Source organism: Beta vulgaris, chromosome 6, assembly GCF_026745355.1.
Source record: "Beta vulgaris subsp. vulgaris cultivar EL10 chromosome 6, EL10.2, whole genome shotgun sequence".
Taxonomy (NCBI): Eukaryota; Viridiplantae; Streptophyta; class Magnoliopsida; order Caryophyllales; family Amaranthaceae; genus Beta; species Beta vulgaris.
The window spans coordinates 65,165,113-65,171,493 of record NC_079207.1 but is presented as its reverse complement, the minus strand read 5'-3'; the positions used below and the strand labels follow the sequence as shown (position 1 = coordinate 65,171,493).

Here is a 6,381-nt window from a genome sequence, read left to right as displayed (position 1 = left end):
TTAATGAAAATTCGTCAAATTAACTTATCTTCTAGTCGTGCTGAACGAGTGATTTGGTACGATCGATTTTACATGTCTAGTATTGTTTGCTCTGTTGGTAGACTTTCACATACATTCTCTTCTTTGTTGTGTGCTATGTACTTGGCCTCTTGAAAGGTATTTCAAGTTAGGTTTTTATAGTTTCTTAATCCCTACTGTTTGGGCCCAATAAACCCTTAGTGGCCCCCACATGTTCCAATTCCCTTCGTCAGCATGGCAAGCCCTCATTGGGTCCCACCCGTCTCGGATCCTGCGCCAGCCTGGCAAGAGCATTTTCACACATTTAAACACCTATAAATAGGGGAGCAGATCATCATTTATTAAGTTAATGAATTCTAGACAAATTACCTCACACATCCCAATTAATACACATCAACTGACTTGATCGTCGGAGGGACGATCCCGGATCCACCCCCGGGGTAGTCTAACTCTCGCTTTGTGCATGTCTCTTGGTGATCTTCGAGCATTCGGCCACCGTTAACCCTAATCTCGATCTATCCCCTGTAATACAAGTTTTTACTCGAAACACCTACCATTACTTTTCAATGATTATTCATAATATCCATATCCTTTTATGGTGTTATAATATAAGTGTTGCAGGGTAAATTACTAAAGAGCAAGAATCCCAGTGCACAGCAATGAAAAGAGGGAGCCAGAGAAAATAAGAAGAATAGAAAAGGAGAACTTTGATTTATCTGTCTCAACCAGTCTTACATAAACTATTTGCAAAAAATAGAAATAGTTGCATAATAAGACAAAAAGGAATGACAACTACCTATTGTCACAAAAGTAATCAACGGGAATAAAAGGTACTAGGTGACATCACATCAAAGTACAATTGATGACTCATAGGAAAAGGAAAGTGCTAGGAAAATTCTAGCTAGCTTAGGGAATTAAGGACAGATCATACTATGCAAAAATAGTAGTGAAAACTGAATATTTCTCAATACTCCCCCTCAAGCTTGTGGGTGAAACTCTGGTACAATGCTCCAAGCTTGGACAGAAGGTGATGATGTTGTTTCATTAGTAGTATTTTTGTGAGGACATCAACAACTTGTTCTCCAAATGCAACATGCTCAGTAATGATATCACCTGACTGAATTTTGTCTCTGATAAAATGCTTATCAATCTCCACATGCTTGGTACGTTCATGTAGAACAGGGTTTGCTGCAATAGCTAATGCAGCCTGATTGTCACACTTGATGATTGCAGGTGGTAGATGCTTAAGGCCAAGATATTTCAAGAGTATGGATAACCATGTGACTACAGCAAATTAGAGCCATGGCCCTATACGCTGCTTCAGCACTAGACCTAGCAACTACCCCTTGTTTCTTTGCCTTGCATGAGATAGGAGACTGGACGAAAAGGACACAGAATCCAGATGTGGACCTTCTAGAAGTAGGGCAGCTAGCCCAGTCACTATCACAGTAAGCTATGAGCTGGGTAGTTGATGAAGATTCCAATATGATTCCCTGAGATGTGGTGCTAGAAAGATATCTCAGAAGTTTTTTTGCTGCTTGCATATGAGAGGTGTGAGGTTGATGCATGTATTGGCTAAGTATTTGGACTATGACAGAAATGCCAGGTCTGGTAAATGTCAAATATATCAATTTGCCAATTAGCCTTTGGTATACACTAGGATTGGGAAAGAAGTCTCCCTTGTCTGCAGTTAGCTTAAGATGACTGTCCATAGGTAGTTGTAATGGCTTCACATTAAGTAAATCATTCTCTTTCAAGACATACAAAATACCTCAAACTCCCCAAATCCTTCATGTGAAAGTTGGTGCACAACATGTCTTTTAATTGCTGAATGTTGTCCAAGTTATTACCACAAATCAGCAAATCATCAACATATATTAACACCAAGGTTATGATGGTGTTGCAATGTTTTGTGAACAAGCTGTAATCAGCCTTGGATTGCACAAATCCAAATGAAGTGAGTGTGTATGATAGTTTGGAGAACCACTGTCTTGGAGCTTGTTTTAATCCATACAAGGATTTTTTAAGTTTCCACACCTTGTTTCTGCAAGAGAGAGGTTGAGATCCTAGTTAAATTCTGCTCCCCTAATGAGTGTAGCCTTGTAGCAGCTTCATGTAGACTTGCTCATATAGGTCTCAGTGTAGAAAAGCATTGGTCACATCCATGTGGATTGTGAACCAATCTTTCATGGCAGCAACTGCTAAGAGAGCCCTTACTCTGGTCATCTTTGCCACAGGGGCAAAAGTTTCCTAGTAGTTGTGCCCATACTTCTGTTTGCAACCCAATATTACCAACCTAGATTTCAGTCTCTCAACTGATCCATCAGGGTGGTACTTTATCTTATACAACAATTTGTTACCAATAGCTGTTTTGCCAACAAGTAACTCAACCATTTCCAATGTATCATTCATCTCTAATGCTTCCAGTTCAGCATTGATTGAACAAATATGTGGATACCTTTACGTTCATTTTAAGGCAAATATGGGTTTCACGAGAAATGAACAAATGGGGTTTCCCACACGTTTTTCGAGGCAATGCAAATGGTGCCAACTACCCGCGCAACGTTACAAGTCACGTCGGCTTTTGGAGGCAATATTAATCTTGCCAACCACCCGCGTAACGTAACAATTTAGTTCGACTGTCCGAATAATGTTTCGGAATAAAATATGGTCAGGGTCGGATAAAATCCAAAAATGTCCCAAAAACAACCAAAATTGAAGATTATAATACACGCTTTCATACTTTCTCGGGGTACGTGCTTCGAACGTCACGGGATGCCTCCTAGGGACATGGGAGGTCATTAGAAAAAAGTCATGTGGCTTGGAATGAATATGTGGATACCTTTACGTTCATTTCGAGACAAATTTGTGTTTCACAAGAAATGAACAAATGGGGTATTCAGAGGCTTTTCGAAGCAATGCAAATGGTGCAAAGCACCCGTGCAATGTTACAAGTCACGTCGGCACTTCTAGGAATGTCTCGGGAGAAAATATGACCAGGCCTGGAGAAGTTCAAAAATGTTTCAAAAACAACCAAAATTGAATAATACACGATTTCAGACTTTCTTGGGGCCGAGCTTCGAGGCAACACAAATGGTGCCAAGCAGCCGCGCAACGTTTACAAATTATATTGGTTTTACTAGAAACGTTTTGGGAGAAAATATGGCCATGCCCTGAGAAGTCCAAAAATGTCCCAAAAACAACCAAAATTGAAGGTATACATTCTTTCGAACGTTCCTGGCGTCCGAGTTTCGAACGCAACGGGATGCCTCCTAGGGGCACGGGAGGTTATTAGAAAGGAATCAAGTGGCTAGGAACGAATATGTGGATGCCTTTACGTTCATTTCGAGACAGTTTTAGGTTTCACGAGAAATGAACAAATGAGGTGTTAAGAGGCTTTTCGAGGCAACGCAAATGGTGTCAATCACCGACGCAACGTTTCAAGTCACATCGGCTTTCGTAGGAACATTTCGGGAGATAATATGACCAGGCCCGGAGAAGTCCAAAAATGTCCCAAAATAAAACAGTCAAAAGTGAAGGTTATAATACAGGCTTTCGGACTTTTCCGGGGACCGAACTCCGAACGTCACGGGATGCCTTAACGACATGGGAGGTCAATGGAAAGGAGTCATGTGGCTTGAAACGATCATGTGGATGCCTTTATGTTCATTTCGATACAAGTTTGTGTTTCACGAGAAATGAACAAATGGGGTGTTCAAAGCTTTTCGATGAAACACAAATGGTGTCAATCACCCGTGCAACGTTACAAGTCGCGTCGGCTTTCCTAGGAACGTTTCAGGACAAAATGTGACCAGCCCTTTAGAAGTCGAAGAATGTCCCAAATACAACCAAAATTGAAAGTCATAATACACGCTTTCAGACTTTCCCGGGAAACGAACTACGGACGCCACCGGATGTCTCCTAGCGACATGGGAGGTCATTGGAAATGAGTCATGACGTGGCTTGGAACGAATATGTGGATGCCTTTACGTTCATTTCGAGACAATTTTGGATTTGACGAGAAATGAATAAATGAGATGTTGAGAGGTTTTTCAAGGCAATATAAATGGTGCCAAGCACCCGCGCAATGTTACACGTCACGTTGGCACTCCTATAAATGTTTCGGGAGAAAATATGATCAGGCCCGGAGAAGTCGAAAAATGACCCAAAAGCAGCCAAAATTGAAGGTTATAAGTAGTAAAAACTAAAGGTGACCTATCCGTTTAAAATTTAGCCGAACCAATACTACCTCCATTGTTTTTCTATTACAACAATGTGTTTGGACACAATTTGTAAGGATTTGGAACAAATGGGTAGTTTAGCATAAAATTAACTCTTTAATTAACTAGAGTAATAGATAAATCATCCTTAGAAAATAAAAGAAATTTTATAAGGCAAAGTGAGTAATTAATGATGGTTTTAGTAAGATAAAGTAAGGGCAATATTGTCAATTAAAGTTGTTTTTATACCAAAATTGGAAATGTTGCAATATATGTAAAACTATCCAAAATAGTAATTATTGTAATATAAAAAGAACGGATGAAGTATATTGCAACTTCGTCTCATGTACAAATCTTTAATATGTACATTTTTGTATAGTATAGGAGCTTTAGTGTTTTACCATTTAATACAACCATACATCATCTATTCTAAAATAAGTAAGATGTTAATGGAGATTGTGGAATCAAAGAAAGCAAAGAGATAGAAACAAAAAAAATTGTGACCTATGTGCAGAAAGAGCCGGTCTTATAAGAGATCATCTAATTTTAATTTAAAATTAGGCCTTTTTTTTTGTAAGATGAAGGGGACTCACTTGAGGGGGGGTATGGGAAATTACTCAAATGAGTCCTATGAGGTTTGATCCCTATACCTTCGGAATAACAGATGGGAATCGATATTCAAGTTCAATATTAAGAAGAAAACATACCACTTTTTGAATACAGTGAATAGTTTAAGCTATGTTGATTAACAAAAGTAAAATTAGCAATTTGAATCGTGACCTTTTGCTATTATATATAACATGATACAATTACCATCTCAACCAACTTTTAATCATTCTTTAAGTGTCCACATTATTATATTTGTAACTTTTAAATGTTGAGTTTTCCTTAATATATTTTAGTGAAAATGGAAAAAAAAAACATATCAAGTTCAAAAACACAATACCAACTTGGGGTAACGCCCGGATCCTAATACTAGTTCTTTAATGAAAAGAAGGGGATTAGAGTGCGTTCTCAACCCCTAAACGGAACTGATTGAACCTCAATGGAACGTTTTGGACCTACTATCGAATCTGGTTGAAACTTAAAAAACTTGATTAAAACTAATTAGTTACGAATAATTTGTAAAACATTAATATTATGATTATACTTAATGTTAGCCTTATTTGACCAAAATTATGATATTGTAATAATAACATAATTATAATCAACCACTAATTACTACTTAATAGTGCTAATTACTTATGTATATCTTTTTTCATATTAATAATCAACCAATAATTACACATAACACTTGTTACTAACTTATGATAACTGATTCTACCTTATTAAAATTTATTGAAATTGATTTAAATTGATTGAAACTTATTAGAACTGATTAAGACTTACTAGACCTAATTAAAACCTATTATAACTTATTTGACTTTATTATTTAAAGATGAAGTAAACACACCCTTGATATAGAGTCCACATGCAATAAATTTACCAAATTAATCCCTATCATTTGCTTGATTTGTAGTAAAACTAGTTTTTTTTTGCCCGGGCTATGCCCCGGGTAAGAAAAAATTTAATTTATTAGTATAATACTTTATGATAATAACACTAAATACAACTTAGCCTAGTAGTTAAAACTTTAGTATATGTACTTGAGGTTTGGGGATCAAACTCTATACTATGCAATTTCTAAGTTTTTTATTGTATATAGATTACATGAACTAAAACTCCTTAGGGAAGCGCCACGTGGCACAATTTCTTGTTTTCGCACGCCTTTTAATATATTTATATAGATTGTTCTCCTTTAAGCCATAGTCTTCAAGATAATTCATCAAGCTTATGTCCTTCTTCAGGTGGGCCTTCGTAGTGAGCTCATCTGTCAGTTTTCAACTTCTCAAGGAATTTCAGCATTATAAAGTAAGTCCCATAAGAACTTAGATTTTATGCCACTAAAGAGAGGAACAATTGTACAAGTCAAGTTCCCTCCTAATCTTCATCTATCCAGAATATCAGAAGGCAATTGTCAGATTGTTTTACGTGTCAAGCTCCCTTTTGTCAATAAGCTTGTCAGGACCACAATTACTATTATAGGCCAAGATGTCAAAAGTTCGAATCCCTCTCCCGACTCTTCTTTTTACTTTGTATTGCC

General features: G+C 37.3%; 1 long non-coding RNA gene across 1 annotated transcript; it reads right to left on the bottom strand.

Annotated features, from left to right (window-relative positions):
• On the bottom strand, positions 1 to 6,381 carry LOC125499029 (uncharacterized). The gene is made up of 2 exons (XR_007275690.2): positions 388 to 6,381; positions 1 to 299 (listed from the first exon to the last, which is right to left on the bottom strand). It is a non-coding gene; the product is annotated as an uncharacterized LOC125499029 (long non-coding RNA).